We start from the raw sequence: 23,823 nt of genomic DNA on the forward strand, positions 1-23,823 counted from the left end.
TCTTCATGCAAAACGGACCGCTATTTCTCCCGCCCGAATTGTTTTTGCTAACGTACAGCAACAGAAATTGTTCAATATTAAAGCAAATTACTGCGGATGTGAAATCTAAAAGAAAAAGGGGAAAAGATGGAAAATCTCAGCGGTTCTGGCGGCATCTGGGAAGAGAGAACTGAGCAATCTTTTCGACTCAGGGTGACTCTTCGGCAGAGCAAATCAGTTAATCATTCAATCGTTACACTCTGTTGTCGTTGCTATACTTTTAAAATGTTCCTCCAGGTTTTCTTGAGGGAAATCCTATTATGCATTCAAAGGAAAATACCGCGGATGCTGCAAATCTGCAAGAGAAACTAAAAGTGAGAGGATAAAATCTTTAAAATTCTGAGGTTATCCGTGGTGCCAGACACAGAGTTAAAGTTTCAAATGCGCGATATCCTTCTACAAGGCTGAAGCGAGGAGAAAATGCGATGGTGTAGGTGAGCAAAATTGAAGATGAGCGGAAAATGTGAGTTTAAAGGTTTGAAAAAATTGCTTCAGCACACAAGGAAAAGTGAGCTTTAAGGTTCGCTTTGCAGGGATGGTGCCAACATTTTCTGCATTTACCATGAAATGTCAGGCATTATTCCAGCTGTTAATTTCCATTGAAGGCACTGCTGAGATTTGAACTCAGGATCTCCTGTTTACTAGACAGGCGCTTTAACCATCTAAGCCACAGCACCAGCATGCAAGCTTAGCGTGCAAGTTTAGAATAGATTTCAATCATTTTGATTCAGCATCAGTTTTCCTGACATCTCATAAGGGCCTTCCGAGTGCAAATTAAAATATTCATTGGCACTAGTCTTTGAAACTGTAAAATTGCATTTATTACTGGAAATGCTGGATTTGTAGCAGTTCTGCATGGGATTAGTAAACAAACAGGAAATGATTGGTCGAACTGGGAAGTGAGTGAACATGACCAGAAATCTATTGTGGTATAATGCAGGACAATGTCAGGAGAGAATTTTAACATGAACTGAAAATGAAGCAAACTTCTAGACAATTCTCCATGGCTGTTGCACTTTAGCAAAGATGATATTGTCACCGTTCTTCCATTTTCCCTGACCCGTTCTGCATTCTTTATTCTTCTTTTTTGTTGTTCATGGGGAAGCAAACGTCTTGAGCCAAAGTAAGAGCCCTGATAGGGACTTGAACGCTGGACCCTCATAATAAAAGTATGAAGCTCTACCGAATGAGCTACCAAGGCCCAATCTTTGCTGGTTCTCATAATTTACTTCAACGTCTCATGAGGGATGTTTTGAATTTCCTTCTTTGGTGATGCAGCCTCTCCAGCTCATTTTACTCGCAGGCATAGCAGCAGCCTCCGTTTGGCTTCCTTTCACAAATTCTTCAGCTTGCACCAACTACTCGCTTCTTACCAGTGACTTGTGATGTGACATCAGTTGTTACCCCCGGACCTGCACTGTCACTTCAAGGCTTTGAAGGTTACGTTTGATTCGGTGAAATATAAGTGGGAAGCTACAAAGACACAGATTGTATTGTGAGAGAGAGTAAAGGGTGTCATCTGGTGTTTGTTGTGGCAGAGTGTGAATGCAAGTAAGGTTAACCAGTCAAGTTGCAAAGTGTCAAAATCTCAACGTTTTTGGGTGGGAATAGATTTGTCAGCACCAAATCTTCATGCAAAACGAACCGCTATTTCTCCCGCCCGAATTGTTTTTGCTAACGTACAGCAACAGAAATTGTTCAATATTAAAGCAAATTACTGCGGATGTGAAATCTCAAAGAAAAAGGGGAAAAGATGGAAAATCTCAGCGGTTCTGGCGGCATCTGGGAAGAGAGAACTGAGCAATCTTTTCGACTCAGGGTGACTCTTCGGCAGAGCAAATCAGTTAATCATTCAATCGTTACACTCTGTTGTCGTTGCTATACTTTTAAAATGTTCCTCCAGGTTTTCTTGAGGGAAATCCTATTATGCATTCAAAGGAAAATACCGCGGTTGCTGCAAATCTGCAAGAGAAACTAAAAGTGAGAGGATAAAATCTATAAAATTCTGAAGTTATCCGTGGTGCCAGACACAGAATTAAAGTTTCAAATGCGCGATATCCTTCTACAAGGCTGAAGCGAGGAGGAAATGCGATGGTGTAGGTGAGCAAAATTGAAGATGAGCGGAAAAAGTGAGTTTAAAGGTTTGAAAAAACTGCTTCAGCACACATGGGAAAGCAAGCTTTAAGGTTCGCGTTGCAGGGATTGCGCCAACATTTTCTGCATTGACCATGAAATGTTGAGCATCACTCCAGCTGTTAATTTCCATTGAAGGCACTGCTGAGATTCGAACTCAGGATCTCCTATTTACTAGACAGGCACTTTAACCATCTAAGCCACAGCACCAGCATGCAAGCTTAGCGTGCAAGTTTAGAACAGATTTCAATCATTTTGATTCAACATCAGTTTTCCTGACATCTCATTCGGGCCTTCCGAGTGCAAATTAAAATATTCATTGGAACTGGTCTTTGAAACTGTAAAATTGCATTTATTACTGGAAATGCTGGATTTGTAGCAGTTCTGCATGGGATAAGTAAACAAACAGGAAATGATTGGTCGAACTGGGAAGTGAGTGAACATGACCAGAAATCTATTGTGGTATAATACAGGACAATGTCAGGAGAGAATTTTAACATGAACTGAAAATGAAGCAAACTTCTAGACAATTCTCCATGGCTGTTGCACTTTAGCAAAGATGATATTGTCACCGTTCTTCCATTTTCCCTGACCCGTTCTGCATTCTTTATTCTTCTTTTTTGTTGTTCATTGGGAAGCAAACGTCTTGAGCCAAAGTAAGAGCCCTGATAGGGACTTGAACGCTGGACCCGCATAATAAAAGTATGAAGCTCTACCGAATGAGCTACCAAGGCCCAATCTTTGCTGGTTCTCATAATTTACTTCAACGTCTCATGAGGGATGTTTTGAATTTCCTTCTTTGGTGATGCAGCCTCTCCAGCTCATTTTACTCGCAGGCATAGCAGCAGCCTCCGTTTGGCTTCCTTTCACAAATTCTTCAGCTTGCACCAACTACTCGCTTCTCACCAGTGACTCGTGATGTGACAACAGTTGTTACCCCCGGACCTGCACTGTCACTTCAAGGCTTTGAAGGTTACGTTTAATTCGGTGAAATATAAGTGGGAAGCTACAAAGACACAGATTGTATTGTGAGAGAGAGTAAACGGTGTCATCTGGCATTTGTTGTGGCAGAGGGTGAATGCAAGTAAGGTTAACCGGTCAAGTTGCAAAGTGTCAAAATCTCAAAGTTTTTGGGTGGAAATAGATTTGTCAGCACCAAATCTTCATGCAAAACGGACCGCTATTTCTCCCGCCCGAATTGTTCTTGCTAACGTACAGCAACAGAAATTGTTCAATATTAAAGCAAATTACTGCGGATGTGAAATCTCAAAGAAAAAGGGGAAAAGATGGAAAAGCTCAGCGGTTCTGGCGGCATCTGGGAAGAGAGAACTGATCAATTTTTTCGACTCAGGGTGACTCTTCGGCAGAGCAAATCAGTTAATCATTCAATCGTTACACTCTGTTGTCGTTGCTATGCTTTTAAAATGTTCCTCCAGGTTTTCTTGAGGTAAATCCTATTATGCATTCAAAGGAAAATACCGCGGATGCTGCAAATCTGCAAGAGAAACTAAAAGTGAGAGGATAAAATCTTTAAAATTCTGAGGTTATCCGTGGTGCCAGACACAGAGTTAAAATTTCAAATGCGCGATATCCTTCTACAAGGCTGAAGCGAGGAGGAAATGCGATGGTGTAGGTGAGCAAAATTGAAGATGAGTCGAAAATGTGAGTTTAAAGGTTTGAAAAAATTGTTTCTGCACACAAGGGAATACAAGCTTTAAGGTTCGTGTTGCAGGGATTGCACCAACATTTTCTGCATTGACCATGAAATGTTGAGCATCACTCCAGCTGTAAATTTCCATTGAAGGCACTGCTGAAATTTTAACTCAGGATCTCCTGTTTACTAAACAGGCGCTTTAACCATCAAAGCCACAGCACCAGCATGCAAGCTTAGCGTGCAAGTTTAGAACAGATTTCAATCATTTTGATTCAACATCAGTTTTCCTGACATCTCATACGGGCCTTCCGAGTGCAAATTAAAATATTCATTGGCACTGGTCTTTGAAACTGTAAAATTGCATTTATTACTGGAAATGCTAGATTTGTATGTAGCAGTTCTGCATGGGATAAGTAAACAAACAGGAAATGATTGGTCGAACTGGGAAGTGAGTGAACATGACCAGAAATCTATTGTGGTATAATACAGGACAATGTCAGGAGAGAATTTTAACATGAACTGAAAATGAAGCAAACTTCTTGACAATTCTCCATGGCTGTTGCAGTTTAGGAAAGATGATATTGTCACCGCTCTTCCATTTTCCCTGACCCGTTCTGCATTCTTTATTCTTCTTTTTTGTTGTTCATTGGGAAGCAAACATCTTGAGCCAAAGTAAGAGCCCTGATAGGGACTTAAACGCTGGACCCTCATAATTAAAGTCTGAAGCTCTACCGAATGAGCTACCAAGCCTAATCTTTGCTGGTTCTCAGAATTTACTTCAACTTCTCATGAGGGATGTTTTGAATTTCCTTCTTTGGTGATGCAGCCTCTCCAGCTCATTTTACTCGCAGGCACAGCAGAAGCCTCCGTTTGGCTTCCTTTCACAAATTCTTAAGCTTGCACCAACTACTCGCTTCTTACCAGTCACTTGTGATGTGACAACAGCTGTCACCCCCGGACCTGCACTGTCACTTCAAGGCTTTGAAGATTACGTTTAATTCGGTGAAATATAAGTGGGAAGCTACAAAGACACAGATTGTATTGTGAGAGAGAGTAAAGGGTGTCATCTGGTGTTTGTTGTGGCAGAGTGTGAATGCAAGTAAGGTAAACCGGTCATGTTGCAAAGTGTCAAAATCTCAAGGTTTTTGGGTGGGAATAGATTTGTCAGCACCAAATCTTCATGCAAAACGGACCGCTATTTCTCCCGCCCGAATTGTTCTTGCTAACGTACAGCAACAGAAATTGTTCAATATAAAAGCAAATTACTGCGGATGTGAAATCTCAAAGAAAAAGGGGAAAAGATGGAAAATCTCAGCGGTTCTGGCGGCATCTGGGAAGAGAGAACTGAGCAATTTTTTCGACTCAGGGTCACTCTTCGGCAGAGCAAATCAGTTAATCATTCAATCGTTACACTCTGTTGTCGTTGCTATACTTTTAAAATGTTCCTCCAGGTTTTCTTGAGGTAAATCCTATTATGCATTCAAAGGAAAATACCGCAGATGCTGCAAATCTGCAAGAGAAACTAAAAGTGAGAGGATAAAATCTTTAAAAATCTGAGGAGTGGTGCAGACACAGAGTTAAAGTTTCAAATGCGCGTGATCCTTCTACAAGGCTGAAGCGAGGGTGAAATGCGATGGTGTTGGTGAGCAAAATTGAAGATGAGCGGAAAAATAGAGTTAAAAGGTTTGAAAAAAGTGCTTCAGCACACAAGGGAAAGCGAGCTTTAAGGTTCGCGTTGCAGGGATTGTGTCAACATTTACTGCATTCACCATGAAATGTTGAGCATCACTCCAGCTGTTAATTTCCATTGAAGGTACTGCTGCGATTTGAACTCAGGATCTCTTGTTTACTAGACAGGCGCTTTAACTATCTAAGCCACAGCACCAGCATGCAAGGTTAGCGTGCAAGTTTAGAACAGATTTCAATCATTTTGATTCAACATCAGTTTTCCTGACATCTCATACGGGCCTTCCGAGTGCAAATTAAAATATTCATTGGCAATGGCCTTTGAAAGTGTAAAATTGCATTTATTACTGGAAATGCTGGATTTGTAGCAGTTCTGCATGGGATAAGTAAGCAAACAGGAAATGATTGGTCGAACTGGGAAGTGAGTGAACATGACCAGAAATCTATTGTGGTATAATACAGGACAATGTCAGGAGAGAATTTTAACATGAACTCAAAATGTAGCAAACTGCTTGACAATTCTCCATGGCTGTTGCACTTTAGCAAAGATGATATTGTCACCGTTCTTCCATTTTCTTGAGTATAAGAATTGGCAAGTTTGAGTATAAGAATTGGCAAGTTTGAGTATAAGAATTGGCAAGTCATGTTGCAGCTGTATAGAACCTTAGTTAGGCCACACTTGGAGTATAGTGTTCAATTCTGGTCACCACACTACCAGAAGGATGTGGAGGCTTTAGAGAGGGTGCAGAAGAGATTTACCAGAATGTTGCCTGGTATGGAGGGCATAAGCTATGACGAGCGATTGAATAAACTCGGTTTGTTCTCACTGGAACGAAGGAGGTTGAGGGGCGACCTGATAGAGCTATACAAAATTATGAGGGGCATAGACAGAGTGGATAGTCAGAGGCTTTTCCCCAGGGTAGAGGGGTCAATTACTAGGGGGCATAGGTTTAAGGTGAGAGGGGCAAGGTTTAGAGGAGATGTACGAGGCAAGTTTTTTACGCAGAGGGTAGTGGGTGCCTGGAACTCACTACCGGAGGAGGTAGTGGAAGCAGGGACGATAGGGACATTTAAGGGGCATCTTGACAAATATATGAATAGGATGGGAATAGAAGGATACGGACCCAGGAAGTGTAGAAGATTGTAGTTTAGTCGGGCAGTATGGTCGGCACGGGCTTGGAGGGCCGAAGGGCCTGTTCCTGTGCTGTACATTTCTTTGTTCTTTGTTTGTTCTTTCCCTGACCCGTTCTGCATTCTTTATTCTTCTTTTTTGTTGTTCATTGGTAAGCAAACGCCTTGAGCCAAAGTAAGAGCCCTGATAGGGACATGAACACTGGCGCCTCAGATTAAAAGTCCGAAGCTCTACCTAATGAGCTACAAAGGCCTAATCTTTGCTTGTTCTCATAAGTTACTTCAAAGTCTCAAGAGGGATGTTTTGAATTTCCTTCTTTGGTGATGCAGCCTCTCCAGCTCATTTTAATCACAGGCATGGCAGCAGCCTCCGTTTGGCTTCCTTTCACAAATTATTCAGCTTGCACCAACTACTCGCTTCTTACCAGTGACTTGTGATGTGACATCAGTTGTTACCCCCGGACCTGCACTGTCACTTCAATGCTTTGAAGATTACGTTTAATTCGGTGAAATATAAGTGGGAAGCTACAAAGACACAGATTGTATTGTGAGAGAGAGTAAAGGGTGTCATCTGGTGTTTGTTGTGGCAGAGTGTGACTGCAAGTAAGGTTAACCAGTCAAGTTGCAAAGTGTCAAAATCTCAAAGTTTTTGGGTGGGAATAGATTTGTCAGCACCAAATCTTCATGCAAAACGGACCGCTATTTCTCCCGCCCGAATTGTTCTTGCTAACGTACAGCAACAGAAATTGTTCAATATAAAAGCAAATTACTGCGGATGTGAAATCTCAAAGAAAAAGGGGAAAAGATGGAAAATCTCAGCGGTTCTGGCGGCATCTGGGAAGAGAGAACTGAGCAATTTTTTGAAGTCAGGGTGACTCTTAGGCAGAGCAAATCAGTTAATCATTCAATCGTTACACTCTGTTGTCGTTGCTATACTTTTAAAATGTTCCTCCAGGTTTTCTTGAGGTAAATCCTATTCTGGACTCAAAGGAAAATGCCGCGGATGCTGCAAATCTGCCAGAGAAACTAAAAGTGAGAGGATAAAATCTTTAAAATTCTGAGGTTATCCGTGGTGCCAGACACAGAGTTAAAGTTTCAAATGCGTGATATCCTTCTACAAGGCTGAAGCGAGGAGGGAATGCGATGGTATAGGTGAGCAAAATTGAAGATGAGCGGAAAATGTGAGTTTAAAGGTTTGAAAAAATTGCTTTAGCACACATGGGAATGCAAGCTTTGAGGTTCGCGTTGCGGGGATTGTGTCAACATTTTCTGCATTTACCATGAAATGTTCAGCATCACTCCAGCCGTTAATTTCCATTGAAGGCACTGCTGAGATTCAAACTCAGAATCTCCTGTATACTAGACAGGCACTTTAACCATCTAAGCCACAGCACCAGCATGCAAGCTCAGCGGGCAAGTTTACAACAGATTTCAATCATTTTGATTCAACATCAGTTTTCTTGCCATCTCATACAGGCCTTCCGAGTGCATATTAAAACATTCTTTGGAACTGTAAAATTGCATTTATTACTGGAAATGCTGGATTTGTAGCAGTTCTGCATGGGATTAGGAAACAAACAGGAAATGATTGGTCGAACTGGGAAATGAGTGAACATGACCAGAAATCTATTGTGGTATAATACAGGACAATGTCAGGAGAGAATTTTAACATGAACTGAAAATGATGCAAACTGCTTGACAATTCTCCATGGCTGTTGCACTTTAGCAAAGATGATATTGTCACCGTTCTTCCATTTCCCTGACCCGTTCTGCATTCTTTATTCTTCTTTTTGTTGTTCATTGGGAAGCAAACGTCTTGAGCCAAAGTAAGAGCCCTGATAGGGACTTGAACGCTGGACCCTCATAATAAAAGTATGAAGCTCTACCGAATGAGCTACCAAGGCCTAATCTTTGCTGGTTCTCATAATTTACTTCAACGTCTCATGAGGGATGTTTTGAATTTCCTTCTTTGGTGATGCAGCCTCTCCAGCTCATTTTACTCGCTTGCAGTGCAGCAGCCTCCGTTTGGCTTCCTTTCACAAATTCTTAAGCTTGCACCAACTACTCGCTTCTTACCAGTCACTTGTGATGTGACATCAGTTGTTACCCCCGGACCTGCACTGTCACTTCAAGGCTTTGAAGGTTACGTTTAATTCGGTGAAATATAAGTGGGAAGCTACAAAGACACAGATTGTATTGTGAGAGAGAGTAAACGGTGTCATCTGGCGTTTGTTGTGGCAGAGTGTGAATGCAAGTAAGGTTAACCGGTCATGTTGCAAAGTGTCAAAATCTCAAGGTTTTTGGGTGGGAATAGATTTGTCAGCACCAAATCTTCATGCAAACGGACCGATATTTCTCCCGCCCGAATTGTTCTTGCTAACGTACAGCAACAGAAATTGTTCAATATAAAAGCAAATTACTGCGGATGTGAAATCTCAAAGAAAAAGGGGAAAAGATGGAAAATCTCAGCGGTTCTGGCGGCATCTGGGAAGAGAGAACTGAGCAATTTTTTCGACTCAGGGTCACTCTTCGGCAGAGCAAATCAGTTAATCATTCAATCGTTACACTCTGTTGTCGTTGCTATACTTTTAAAATGTTCCTCCAGGTTTTCTTGAGGTAAATCCTATTATGCATTCAAAGGAAAATACCGCAGATGCTGTAAATCTGCAAGAGAAACTAAAAGTGAGAGGATAAAATCTTTAAAATTCTGAGGTTATCCGTGGTGCCAGACACAGAGTTAAAGTTTCAAATGCGCGATATCCTTCTACAAGGCTGAAGCGAGTAGGAAATGCGATGGTGTAGGTGAGCAAAATTGAAGATGAGTGGAAAATGTGAGTTTAAAGGTTTGAAAAAATTGCTTCAGCACACAAGGGAAAACGAGCTTTAAGGTTGGCGTTGCAGGAATTGTGCCAACATTTTCTGCATTCACCATGAAATGTTCAGCATTACTCCAGCCGTGAATTTCCATTGAAGGCACTGCTGAGATTCAAACTCAGAATCTCCTGTTTACTAGACAAGCGCTTTAACCATCTAAGCCACAGCACCAGCATGCAAGCTCAGCGTGCAAGTTTACAACAGATTTCAATCATTTTGATTCAACATCAGTTTTCTTGCCATCTCATACGGGCCTTCCGAGTGCATATTAAAACATTCTTTGGAACTGTAAAATTGCATTTATTACTGGAAATGCTGGATTTGTAGCAGTTCTGCATGGGATTAGGAAACAAACAGGAAATGATTGGTCGAACTGGGAAGTGAGTGAACATGACCAGAAATCTATTGTGGTATAATACAGGACAATGTCAGGAGAGAATTTTAACATTAACTGAAAATGATGCAAACTTCTAGACAATTCTCCATGGCTGTTGCTCTTTAGCAAAGATGATATTGTCACCGTTCTTCCATTTCCCTGACCCGTTCTGCATTCTTTATTCTTCTTTTTGTTATTCATTGGGAAGCAAACATCTTGAGCCAAAGTAAGAGTCCTGATAGGGCCTTGAACGCTGGACCCTCATAATAAAAGTATGAAGCTCTACCGAATGAGCTACCAAGGCCCAATCTTTGCTGGTTCTCATAATTTACTTCAACGTCTCATGAGGGATGTTTTGAATTTCCTTCTTTGGTGATGCAGCCTCTCCAGCTCATTTTACTCGCAGGCACAGCAGCAGCCTCCGTTTGGCTTCCTTTCACAAATTCTTCAGCTTGCACCAACTACTCGCTTCTCACCAGTGACTTGTGATGTGACATCAGTTGTTACCCCCGGACCTGCACTGTCACTTCAAGGCTTTGAAGGTTACGTTTAATTCGGTGAAATATAAGTGGGAAGCTACAAAGACACAGATTGTATTGTGAGAGAGAGTACACGGTGTCATCTGGTGTTTGTTGTGGCAGAGTGTGAATGCAAGTAAGGTTAACCGGTCAAGTTGCAAAGTGTCAAAATCTCAAAGTTTTTGGGTGGAAATAGATTTGTCAGCACCAAATCTTCATGGAAAACGGACCGCTATTTCTCCCGCCCGAATTGTTCTTGCTAACGTACAGCAACAGAAATTGTTCAATATAAAAGCAAATTACTGCGGATGTGAAATCTCAAAGAAAAAGGGGAAAAGATGGAAAAGCTCAGCGGTTCTGGCGGCATCTGGGAAGAGAGAACTGAGCAATTTTTTCGACTCAGGGTCACTCTTCGGCAGAGCAAATCAGTTCATCATTCAATCGTTACACTCTGTTGTCGTTGCTATACTTTTAAAATGTTCCTCCAGGTTTTCTTGAGGTAAATCCTATTATGCATTCAAAGGAAAATACCGCGGATGCTGCAAATCTGCAAGAGAAACTAAAAGTGAGAGGATAAAATCTTTAAAATTCTGAGGTTATCCGTGGTGCCAGACACAGAGTTAAAGTTTCAAATGCGCGATATCCTTCTACAAGGCTGAAGCGAGGAGGAAATGCGATGGTGTAGGTGAGCAAAATTGAAGATGAGCGGAAAATGTGAGTTTAAAGATTTGAAAAAATTGCTTCAGCACACAAGGAAAAGCAAGCTTTAAGGTTCGTGTTGCAGGGATTGCGCCAACTTTTTCTGCATTTACCATGAAATGTCTGGCATTACTCCAGCTGTTAATTTCCATTGCAGGAACTGCTGAGATTTGAACTCATGATCTCCTGTTTACTAGACAGGTGCTTTAACCATCTAAGCCACAGCACCAGCATGCAAGCTTAGTGTGCAAGTTTAGAACAGATTTCAATCATTTTGATTCAACATCAGTTTTCCTGACATCTCATACGGGCCTTCCGAGTGCAAATTAAAATATTCATTGGCACTAGTCTTTGAAACTGTAAACTTGCATTTATTACTGGAAATGCTGGATTTGTAGCAGTTCTGCATGGGATAAGTAAACAAACAGGAAATGATTGGTCGAACTGGGAAGTGAGTGAACATGACTAGAAATCTATTCTGGTTTAATACAGGACAATGTCAGGAGAGAGTTTTAACATGAACTGAAAATGAAGCAAACTTCTAGACAATTCTCCATGGCTGTTGCACTTTAGCAAAGATGATATTGTCACCGCTCTTCCATTTTCCTTGACCCGTTCTGCATTCTTTCTTTGTCTTTTTTGTTGTTCATTGGGAAGCAAACATCTTGAGCCAAAGTAAGAGCCCTGATAGGAACTTGAACGCTGGACCCTCATATTAAAAGTCTGAAGCTCTACCGAATGAGCTACCAAGGCCTAATCTTTGCTGGTTCTCATAATTTACTTCAACGTCTCATGAGGGATGTTTTGAATTTCCTTCTTTGGTGATGCAGCCTCTCCAGCTCATTTTACTCGCAGGCACAGCAGCAGCCTCCGTTTGGCTTCCTGTCACAAATTCTTCAGTTTGCACCAACTACTCGCTTCTTACCAGTGACTTGTGATGTGACATCAGTTGTTACCCCCGGACCTGCACTGTCACTTCAAGGCTTTGAAGATTACGTTTAATTCGGTGAAATATAAGTGGAAAGCTATAAAGACATAGATTGTATTGTGAGAGAGAGTAAAGGGTGTCATCTGGTGTTTGTTGTGGCAGAGTGTGAATGCAAGTAAGGTTAACCGGTCAAGTTGCAAAGTGTCAAAATCTCAAAGTTTTTGGGTGGAAATAGATTTGTCAGCGCCAAATCTTCATGCAAAACGGACCGCTATTTCTCCCGCACGAATTGTTCTTGCTAACGTACAGCAACAGAAATTGTTCAATATAAAAGCAAATTATTGCGGATGTGAAATCTCAAAGAAAAAGGGGAAAAGATGGAAAATCTCAGCGGTTCTGGCGGCATCTGGGAAGTGAGAACTGGGCAATTTTTTCGACAAATGGGTCACTATTCGGCAGAGCAAATCAGTTAATCATTCAATCGTTACACTCTGTTGTCGTTGCTATACTTTTAAAATGTTCCTCCAGTTTTTCTTGAGGTAAATCCTATTATGCATTCAAAGGAAAATACCGCGGATGCTGCAAATCTGCAAGAGAAACTAAAAGTGAGAGGATAAAATCTTAAAAAATCTGAGGATATCCGTGGTGCCAGACACAGAATTAAAGTTTAAAATAAGCGATATCCTTCTACAAGGCTGAAGCGAGGAGGAAATGCGATGGTGTAGGTGAGCAAAATTGAAGATGAGCGGAAAATGTGAGTTTAAAGGTTTGAAAAAATTGCTTCAGCTCACAAGGGAACGCAAGCTTTAAGGTTCGCGTTGCAGGGTTTGTGCCAACATTTTCTGCATTCACCATGAAATGTTAAGCATCACTCCAGCTGTTAATTTCCATTCAAGGCACTGCTGAGATATGAACTCATGATCTCCTGGTTACTAGACAGGCACTTTAACCATCTAAGCCACAGCACCAGCATGCAAGCTTAACCTGCAAGTTTAGAACAGATTTCAATCATTTTGATTCAACATCAGTTTTCTTGCCATCTCATACGGGCCTTCCGAGTGCATATTAAAACATTCTTTGGAACTGTAAAATTGCACTTATTACTGGAAATGCTGGATTTGTAGCAGTTCTGCATGGGATTAGTAAACAAACAGGAAATGATTGGTCGAACTGGGAAGTGAGTGAACATGACCAGAAATCTATTGTGGTATAATACAGGACAATGTCAGGAGAGAATTTTAACATTAACTGAAAATGATGCAAACTTCTTGACAATTCTCCATGGCTGTTGCTCTTTAGCAAAGATCATATTGTCACCGTTCTTCCATTTTCCCTGACCCGTTCTGCATTCTTTATTCTTCTTTTTTGTTGTTCATTGGGAAGCAAACATCTTGAGCCAAAGTAAGAGCCCTCATAGGGACTTGAACGCTGGACCCTCATAATAAAAGTCTGAAGCTCTACCGAATGAGCTACCAAGGCCCAATCTTTGCTGGTTCTCATAATTTACTTCAACGTCTCATGAGGGATGTTTTGAATTTCCTTCTTTGGTGATGCAGCCTCTCCAGCTCATTTTACTCGCAGGCAGAGCAGCAGCCTCCGTTTGGCTTCCTTTCACAAATTCTTCAGCTTGCACCAACTACTCGCTTCTTACCAGTGACTTGTGATGTGACAACAGCTGTTACCCCCGGTCCTGCACTGTCACTTCAAGGCTTTGAAGATTCCGTTTAATTCGGTGAAATAGAAGTGGGAAGCTACAAAGAAACAGATTGTATTGTGAGAGAGAGTAAAGGGTGTCATCTGGTGTTTGTTGTGGCAGAGTGTGAATGCAAGTAAGGTTAACCAGTCAAGTTGCAAAGTGTCAAAATCTCAAAGTTTTTGGGTGGGAATAGATTTGTCAGCACCAAATCTTCATGCAAAACGGACCGCTATTTCTCCCGCCCGAATTGTTTTTGCTAACGTACAGCAACAGAAATTGTTCAGTATTAAAGCAAATTACTGCGGATGTGAAATCTCAAAGAAAAAGGGGAAAAGATGGAAAATCTCAGCGGTTCTGGCGGCATCTGGGAAGAGAGAACTGAGCAATCTTTTCGACTCAGGGTGACTCTTCGGCAGAGCAAATCAGTTAATCATTCAATCGTTACACTCTGTTGTCGTTGCTATACTTTAAAAATGTTCCTCCAGGTTTTCTTGAGGGAAATCCTATTATGCATTCAAAGGAAAATACCGCGGATGCTGCAAATCTGCAAGAGAAACTAAAAGTGAGAGGATAAAATCTTTAAAATTCTGAGGTTATCCGTGGTGCCAGACACAGAGTTAAAGTTTCAAATGCGCGATATCCTTCTACAAGGCTGAAGCGAGGAGGAAATGCGATGGTGTAGGTGAGCAAAATTGAAGATGAGCAGAAAATGTGAGTTTAAAGGTTTGAAAAAATTGCTTCAGCACACATGGGAATGCAAGCTTTAAGGTTCGCGTTGCAGGGATGGTGCCAACATTTTCTGCATTTACCATGAAATGTTCAGCATCACTCCAGCTGTTAATTTCCATTGAAGGCACTGCTGAGATTTGAACTCAGGATCTCCTGTTTACTGGACAGGCACATGCACCATCTAAGCCACAGCACCCGCATGCAAGCTTAGCATGCAAGTTTAGAACAGATTTCAATCATTTTGATTCAACATCAGTTTTCCTGACATCTCATACGGGCCTTTCGAGTGCAAATTAAAATATTCATTGGCACTAGTCTTTGAAACTGTAAAATTGCATTTATTACTGGAAATGCTGAAGATGTAGCAGTTCTGCATGGGATAAGTAAATAAACTTAGGTGGATTGGCCATGATAAATTGCCCATAGTGTCCAAAATTGCCCTTAGAGTGTTGGGTGGGGTTACTGGGTTATGGGGATAGGGTGAGGTGTTCACCTTGGGTAGGGTGCTCTTCCCAAGAGCCGGTGCAGACTCGATAGGCCGAATGGCCTCCTTCTGCACTGTAAATTCTATGATAATCTATGAAACAGGAAATGCTTGGTCGAATTGGGAAGTGAGTGAACATGACCAGAAATCTATTGTGGTACAATATAGGACAATGTCAGGAGAGAATTTTAACATGAACTGAAAATGTAGCAAACTTCTTGACAATTCTCCATGGCTGTTGCACTTTAGCAAAGATGATATTGTCACCGTTCTTCCATTTTCCCTGACCCGTTCTGCATTCTTTATTCTTCTTTTTTGTTGTTCATTGGGAAGCAAACGTCTTGAGCCAAAGTAAGAGCCCTGATCGGCACTTGAACGCTGGACCCTCATATTAAAATTCTGAAGCTCTAACGAATGAGCTACCAAGGCCCAATCTTTGCTGGTTCTCATAAGTTACTTCAACATCTCATGAGGGATGTTTTGAATTTCCTTCTTTGGTGATGCAGCCTCTCCAGCTCATTTTACTCGCAGGCAGAGCTGCAGCCTCCGTTTGGCTTCCTTTCACAAAGTCTTCAGCTTGCACCAACTACTCGCTTCTTACCAGTGACTTGTGATGTGACATCAGTTGTTACCCCCGGACCTGCACTGTCACGTCAAGGCTTTGAAGATTACGTTTAATTCGGTGAAATATAAGTGGGAAGCTACAAAGACACAGATTGTATTGTGAGAGAGAGTAAAGGGTGTCATCTGGTGTTTGTTGTGGCAGAGTGTGAATGCAAGTAAGGTTAACCGGTCAAGTTGCAAAGTGTCAAAATCTCAAAGTTTTTGGGTGGAAATAGATTTGTCAGCACCAAACCTTCATGCAAAACGGACCGCTATTTCTCCCGCCCGAATTGTTCTTGCTAACGTACAGCAACAGAAATTGTTCAATATAAAAGCAAATTACTGCGGATGTGAAATCTCTAAAAAAAAGGGGAAAAGTTGGAAAATCTCAGCGGTTCTGGCAGCATCTGTGAGATTAATAGAAACTTAAAGAAGATCATGGACACCATTTTAAAAAGTGTCAATCTGGAGATGATAGTTGATTTTGCTAATACTTATGTGTATGTAAAAGAAAAAAAACTTGTTAAAAGAAAAATTGTTAAGATAAAGAAATAATTAAGTTGTAAATGTTATACAAGTTTGTGTTAAGCAAATTGTAAATTTAGTTCTGAGTTGAGATCAGAGCTAAGCTTGCAAGTTGCAGTAATTCAATTTGAATTTTCAAACATTTTTAAGTTTTAAAAAAAAAAGAGAGCAAATAGAGAAAAGAAGGACACAGATCTTGAATGCGTTGAATAGCACATTTCAAAGGCCCATAAATCTTTCTGTTACCTTAGACCTAAAACCTAGGAAGATTGACGAGCCAGAGGAATTTCTGGAGCGTTTTAATGAAATCTACCGCGGGCAGTCAGGCGATTTGCTGTATCGAAATGGTCAGAATTCCCCTCAATACTGTGCTATGTTAATGCATTGCCTACCACCTTCTGTGGTTACTGCTGTGAAATGTAATAACATGAATTGGACAGAGAACGACCATTCCCAGATGGCAAGGGCAGTCAGATTTTACTGGAAGGAGGGTGTAGGCCAAGAAGGAGGCTCAGTTACAAAGGTTAAGACTGAGTATGTAATGAAAAAGGATGATCTGCGACCCCAACAAGCGGCAGAAATGGTAGTTTACCGGCAGGAGCTCCAATATAGTGACTTTGGGTGGGTGTATCAGCGAAGAGGAGGATGAGACAACAGTGCTATATTTCTATCACCCCCCCAGTGGTGGACGTTAGATGTTGAACAGTCACTGCATCACGTTACCCTGGCCTATGACAGAACTGGACGAAACAGGGAGTTGGAGGACAAATACCGGCCATTACTTGAGACCGAATGGCCAGTCAAGGTTACAGCCACAGTCACGGGAAAAGAAGGTACAGCCGATTTTGTTACAATATCACCACATTTACGGCCACAGTCAGCTTCGGTAAGCCCTCATATTACACGTCAGGTCCATGACCAGTACCATGCCAGGGATATGGGGCGAATGGTCAGCATCTTACCGCAGCTCGTCAGAATAGGTATGAGATATACCTTTTGAACAATCCACGTCTCACATTTAAATACTGTACCACTATCAATCCAGCCTGTTTTCTTAGTGGTCCCCCTGTCCATGAAGACGCACCTGGCCACGACTGTTTAGCCTTGATTCAGGAAACTACCACAATAAGGGGCGATTTGAGTGACATTTCGTCAGAACAACCTGACATGATTATGTGTGGTCAAATATCCCACCGGGGTTTAGTTAATGACCTACTGCAGGCCCTCCTTATGCCCGCGCAGATTTCCGTTATTAAATGCGCTGCCCACACGAATGGTACAACCCCAGTTGACGTTGGTAATGAACGAGCAGATCGTGCAGCGCGCACAGCCGCACAAATTCAGCAAGTGATGGTGCCTAAAATGTTAAGTCAGACTAAACGATCTACTATGAATATGTCTGCTTCTGACAAGCGAATGCCAACCATCCAAGACGTCATAAGGTTACAGGAGGACGCTCCTGAGAGTGATAAACAAATGTGGAAACGGTTAGGTTGTACATATGATTCTGTTTCCTCTTTATGGACCACGCCTGCACATCAGACTTGTATGTCTGATGCGTTGGCTTTATGGGTCATTGAATGTGTACACTTTGCAACTCATTGTGGGGCTCGAGGGACTAGTGATTTGTTGTTGGACACTTGGTGGCACCCTAAAATGCAGGGGTTGGCCCAAAGTATCAGTAATCGGTGTTTGATTTGTCAGCAATATAACACCGGAAAAGGTATCCCTTGTGGGAAGGGGCAAACCCCGTTGCCCAGTGGTCCCTTTGAGACGCTCCAAATGGATTACATTGAGTTGGAAAGGTGTCAATGTTACAAATATGTTTTGGTCATTGTGGATGTGTTCAGCAGATGGGTCGAGGCGTATCCGACTATCTATAGTAAAGCTGCTCCTGTGGTTAAAGTCTTGATGAGGGAAATCATTCCCCGGTATGGTATACCAGCTCAGTTAAGTTCTGATAATGGGCCTCATTTTATTGGACAAATTAACAAGGAGTTTTGCTCCCAGTTGGGCATACGCCAGCAGTTACACTGTGCTTATAGACCGCAGGCGGCCGGGTTGGTTGAGAGACACAATCAGACCCTCAAAACTAAATTGGCTAAATTAAGAGCAGATACGGGACTGACATGGCTTAAGTTGCTCCCCGTTGCCCTCTTCCAGCTGCGGGTTACACCTGCGGGACCGGCCCGGCTCTCTCCCGCCGAGATTCTTTATGGCAGTCCTCTTAGAACTCCTTGGAGCCTGCAGGTTCCCAGACGGGTTCAGTTTCATCAGATGACTGAAGAAATGACCACCTATGTTCTAGCCCTTACGCAAGTGCTCAAGGAACTCCATGGCCAAGTCCGCGCGGCTCACCAGCCATTGCCCCAGTACCTAGCTCACTTTCAGTCCAGCCCGGTAGTTATGTCATGGTCAAAAAATTGGACTAGGAAGGGGTCGGAGCCGCGATGGGACGGGCCCTTCCAAGTTCTCCTTACCACCCCCACAGCAGTTAAAGTGGAGGGGCGAAGTGCTTGGGTCCACCTACATCACTGTAAATTGAGTCCATCTCCACTACTGTAAAAGGTCGGATACTAACCTGCCTCCCTTCTCCAGTGCTATTTTACAGGTGTGGAGCATGATGGAGTGGCTACGCATCGTCTGTCTGATATTTGGCCTCACTTCGCTTGGTGTGTTATTGGCGATGGATATGGAAAAGGGGAATATTATGTATCTGTGTAGCCCCAACCAATCTACAAGGATACATCACCTATGCAAAGGTGATGTTCTTCGCTGCCCCCATATACGAGGACATGGTATCAACTCATGGAAGGTCATCAAAGTTAAGGAGAATGCAGGAGTCATGAAGCAGCTGCACCGGTCCCGGCGATGGGAAGGGAACATTATATGGACATTGCCTTGTTTTTGGAATACATGTAAATTTGATTTTGGATGTGTTAAAAGTGGTACAATAAAGGTAAAATCAGGCTGTCAGAAGAGTGTAGGAAGAGACCATGAGAAAGAGAAAGGGACTAGAGAGAGGACGGGGCGTGTGAGAAGGGAAGTACAGCTAGAACGTAGGTTACCGGGAGATACACTTAAGTTAGTTAAAGGCCAAACTGAGGAAAACCCGGGTAGTAAACCTTGGGAGCCCTCGGGGCAATAACCAAGGAGTTGTCTCAGCTACGGTTGTTTGCAATGCAGAACCGGTATGCTCTTGACTATCTTCTGGCCCGTGAGGGTGGGGTATGCGCCATAGTACAGGGCAAGTGTATCATGGGTGTTCAGGACTTGACCGCTAACATTACTAAATTTATGGATCGCATACGGGATCACTTGGACGGGATGCAGGATCCTGACTCTTGGGGTAACTGGGGGTTTGGAGGATGGAAGGACTGGTTGATAAATATGGCCATGTATCTAGTGGTAGCTATCGGCTGCATCTTTGTGGGCCTAGCCATCCTTAAATGTGTGATGGGTAGAATGCGGGGTGCACTAGATCAGATCTATTCAAAAAGTTTTTGGGTGGAAATAGATTTGTCAGCACCAAATCTTCATGCAAAACGGACCGCTATTTCTCCCGTCCGAATTGTTCTTGCTAACGTACAGCAACAGAAATTGTTCAATATTAAAGCAAATTACTGCGGATGTGAAATCTCAAAGAAAAAGGGGAAAAGATGGAAAATCTCAGTGGTTCTGGCTGCATCTGGGAAGAGAGAACTGAGCAATTTTTTCGACTCAGGGTGACTGTTCGGCAGAGCAAATCAGTTAATCATTCAATCGTTACACTCTGTTGTCGTTGCTATACTTTTAAAATGTTCCTCCAGGTTTTCTTGAGGTAAATCCTATTATGCATTCAAAGGAAAATACCGCGGATGCTGCAAATCTGCAAGAGAAACTAAAAGTGAGAGGATAAAATCTTTAAAATTCTGAGGTTATCCGTGGTGCCAGACACAGAGTTAAAGTTTCAAATGCGCGATATCCTTCTACAAGGCTGAAGCGAGGAGGAAATGCGATGGTGTAGGTGAGCAAAATTGAAGATGAGCGGAAAATGTGAGTTTAAAGGTTTGAAAAAATAGCTTCAGCACACAAGGGAATGCAAGCTGCGTTGTAGTGATTGTCGCAACATTTTCTGCATTCACCATGAAATGTTGAGCATCACTCCAGCTGTTAATTTCCATTGAAGGCACTGCTGAGAGTTGAACTCAGGATCTCCTGTTTACTAGACAGGCGCTTTAACCATCTAAGCCACAGCACCAGCATGCAAGCTTAGCATGCAAGTTTAGAACAGATTTCAATCATTTTGATTCAACATCAGTTTTCCTGACATCTCATACGGGCCTTCCGAGTGCAAATTAAAATATTCATTGGCACTAGTCTTTGAAACTGTAAAATTGCATTTATTACTGGAAATGCTGGATTTGTAGCAGTTCTGCATGGGATAAGTAAACAAACAGGAAATGATTGGTCGAACTGGGAAGTGAGTGAACATGACCAGAAATCTATTGTGGTATAATACAGGACAATGTTAGGAGAGAATTTTAACATGAACTGAAAATGAAGCAAACTTCTAGACAATTCTCCATGGCAGTAAAAAATGTTTTGAATTTCCTTCTTTGGTGATGCAGCCTCTCCAGCTCATTTTACTCGCAGGCATAGCAGCAACCTTCGTTTGGCGTCCTTTCACAAATTCTTCAGCTTGCACCAACTACCCGCTTCTTACCAGTGACTTGTGATGTGACATCAGTTGTTACCCCCGGACCTGCACTGTCACTTCAAGGCTTTGAAGATTACGTTTAATTCGGTGAAATATAAGTGGGAAGCTACAAAGACACAGATTGTATTGTGAGAGAGAGTAAAGGGTGTCATCTGGTGTTTGTTGTGGCAGAGTGTGAATGCAAGTAAGGTTAACCGGTCAAGTTGCAAAGTGTCAAAATCTCAAAGTTTTTGGGTGGAAATAGATTTGTCAGCACCAAATCTTCATGCAAAACGGACCGCTATTTCTCCCGCCCGAATTGTTCTTGCGAATGTACAGCAACAGAAATTGTTCAATATAAAAGCAAATTACTTCGGATGTGAAATCTCAAAGAAAAAAGGGAAAAGATGGAAAATCTCAGCGGTTCTGGCGGCATCTGTGAAGAGAGAACTGAGCAATTTTTTCAACTCAGGGTCACTCGTAGTCAGAGCAAATCAGTTAATCATTCAATCGTTACACTCTGTTGTCGTTGCTATACTTTTAAAATGTGCCTGCAGGTTTTCTTGAGGTAAATCCTATTATGCATTCAAAGGAAAATACCGCGGATGCTGCAAATCTGCAAGAGAAACTAAAAGTGAGAGGGTAAAATCTTTAAAAATCTGAGGATCTCCGTGGTGCCAGACACAGAGTTAAAGTTTCAAATGCGCGTGATCCTGTCAAATCCCAAATTTCTTTACCCGTCAGTCTGGCCTCAATAAAAGTCGAGATGGATTTGCAGGTACAGCATTAGTTATTTTATTTGACTTGCAAGCTTGATTCATCTCAGAGGCATAAGACACATCCAGTATCCTACACCACGGAAAGCGAATGAACAAAGAGACAAAGGGATCTCTGCAAATCAATTCAAATGGTATCAAGTTTCACATACACGATTCCCATAGGTCATCCTATGCCCCTCCTGACCTAGTCAGACATTCTGATTGGCTCACTTCCAATCCCTTCCTCTGGCCCCTATTACCCAGCATCCTTTTCTCCTCCTTTGGTGGACACACCTCCTCCTTGCTTTGCCATGCGGTCTGAAATCATTTGTCTGTGAACTCACCAGAATGAGACTGGCGTATCTCTACATTACAGTAACTAATATCTCTAAAGTAACTATTTGATATCACATTCGTCATTCCCTCCTTTTATCATTCCATGATAACCGAACTATCAAATCCATAGCTATGGTCCCTCATCTAAAAAGATCTTTCACTGCATTTCAAATTCCTGGCGTAGCTGCACCCTCATGGATTTTGACAGCTAAGATTTTAGGGGCGTTGATCTGTTCCAGTGTACCCCACATTCTACCCATCACACATTTAAGGATGGCTGGGCCCACAAAGATGCAGCCGATAGCCACCACTAAATGCATGACCATATTTATCAACCAGTCCTTCCAACCTCCAAATACCCAGTTACCCCAAGCGCCAGGATCCTGCATTCCGTCTAGGTGATCCCGTATGTGATCCATAAATTTAGTGATGTTAGCGGTCAAGTCCTGAACTCCCATGATACACTTGTCCTGCACTATGGCGTATACCCCACCCTCACGGGCCAGAAGATAGTCAAGAGCATACCGGTTCTGCATTGCAAACAACCGTAGCTGAGGCAATTCCTTGGTTATTGCCCCGAGGGCTCCCAAGGTTTCATATCCCAAGATGGTAAGGCCACAAATAAAATAATTCCTATTGCTGACAGCCAAGGAACCCCCCAGTAGCCCAGTTTATCTATCTTCGAAACGCCCATTCGGGCCGCCTAGCAATGCGGAAAGCCCTCGTCCCAACAGTGATATGAGAGACATTCCCCCAGCCACAAAGGAGCTGGAGGCCGGCGTTCAATGGAACGCAAGTGGTGTTGTAACAAACGCATTGGCCAGACGCCTGGGTGATATGGCACCTCCTGTCCGTACAGGTGGGGAACAGACATGTTATATTCGTTTCCACCTGTACCAGCAAACAGCCGTATCCTTCACTGCTGAAACAATTCTCGTACGACCGGGAATCCCTATTGGGAGTGAAGTGGCTAGGTATATATGCCCTCCACCGTTGCAGCCTATCATACTGTGAATGGGAATTATCCCGAGGAAGGGATAGGCAAATAGCCGGTGGTACGGAACCCGGATCGTAAGGAAGAGTGACTTGCTCGGGCGGTGGCTCGGAACGTTGACAATGAACCACCGTTTGGGGAGTTCCCCAAAGCGGTGAAACAGAAAATAACCTAGACACAGCTGCGGGTATTGGGTAGCAGACAACCCGTCCATGGCCATACAAGCAGTGGTAAATCTGGTAGAAGTGATTCATACTACCCAGGTTTTCCTCAGTTTGGCCTTTAACTAAATTAAGTGTATCTCCCGATAACCTACGTTCTAACTGTACTTCCCTTCTCACACGCCCCGTCCTCTCTCTCGTCCCTCTCGCTCTCTCACAATCTCTTCCTACGCTCTCCTGACGGTCTGATGTTACCTTTATCGCACCAATCTTAACACATCCAAAATCAAACTTACATGTACTCCAAAAACGAGGCAATGTCCATATAATGTTCCCTTCCCATCGCCGGGACCAGTGCAATTGCTTCATGACTCCTGCATTCTCCTTAACTTTGACGACCTTCCATGAGTCGATACCATGTCTTCGTATATGGGGGCAGCGAAGAACATCACCTTTGCATAGGTGATGTATCCTTGTAGATTGGTTGGGGTTACAAATATAGATAATATTCCCCTTTTCTATGTCCGTCGCCAATAACACTCCAAGCGAGGTGAGGCCAAATATCACACAGACGGTGCGTAGCCACCCCATCATGCTCCACACCTGTAAAATAGCACTGGAGAAGGGAGGCAGGTTAATCTGTCCAAGAAAATGAGGCCCGTTATCAGAACTCAACTGAGCTGGTCTACTGTACCGGGGAATGATTTCCCGCATCAGAACTTTAACCACAGTAGCAGCTTTATTATCGGTAGTCGGATATGCCTCAACCCATCTGCTGAACCCATCCACAATGACCAAAACATATTTATAACATTGACACC

General features: G+C 42.6%; 6 non-coding genes across 6 annotated transcripts; all 6 read right to left on the reverse strand.

Moving 5' to 3' along the window:
- Positions 1-642: 642 nt before the first annotated feature.
- On the reverse strand, positions 643-716 carry trnat-agu (transfer RNA threonine (anticodon AGU)). Its single transcript has one exon. It is a non-coding gene; the product is annotated as a tRNA-Thr (tRNA).
- A 1,592-nt stretch (positions 717-2,308) lies between these two features.
- trnat-agu (transfer RNA threonine (anticodon AGU)) lies at positions 2,309-2,382 on the reverse strand. The gene has a single exon. It is a non-coding gene; the product is annotated as a tRNA-Thr (tRNA).
- Positions 2,383-7,964: 5,582 nt separating this feature from the next.
- On the reverse strand, positions 7,965-8,038 carry trnat-agu (transfer RNA threonine (anticodon AGU)). Its single transcript has one exon. It is a non-coding gene; the product is annotated as a tRNA-Thr (tRNA).
- A 1,576-nt stretch (positions 8,039-9,614) lies between these two features.
- On the reverse strand, positions 9,615-9,688 carry trnat-agu (transfer RNA threonine (anticodon AGU)). Its single transcript has one exon. It is a non-coding gene; the product is annotated as a tRNA-Thr (tRNA).
- A 1,577-nt stretch (positions 9,689-11,265) lies between these two features.
- On the reverse strand, positions 11,266-11,339 carry trnat-agu (transfer RNA threonine (anticodon AGU)). Its single transcript has one exon. It is a non-coding gene; the product is annotated as a tRNA-Thr (tRNA).
- An 8,902-nt stretch (positions 11,340-20,241) lies between these two features.
- Positions 20,242-20,315, reverse strand: trnat-agu (transfer RNA threonine (anticodon AGU)). Its single transcript has one exon. It is a non-coding gene; the product is annotated as a tRNA-Thr (tRNA).
- Between the last annotated feature and the right edge of the window lie 3,508 nt (positions 20,316-23,823).

The sequence above is a fragment of the Scyliorhinus torazame genome, chromosome 4, assembly GCF_047496885.1.
Source record: "Scyliorhinus torazame isolate Kashiwa2021f chromosome 4, sScyTor2.1, whole genome shotgun sequence".
Taxonomy (NCBI): domain Eukaryota; kingdom Metazoa; phylum Chordata; class Chondrichthyes; order Carcharhiniformes; family Scyliorhinidae; genus Scyliorhinus; species Scyliorhinus torazame.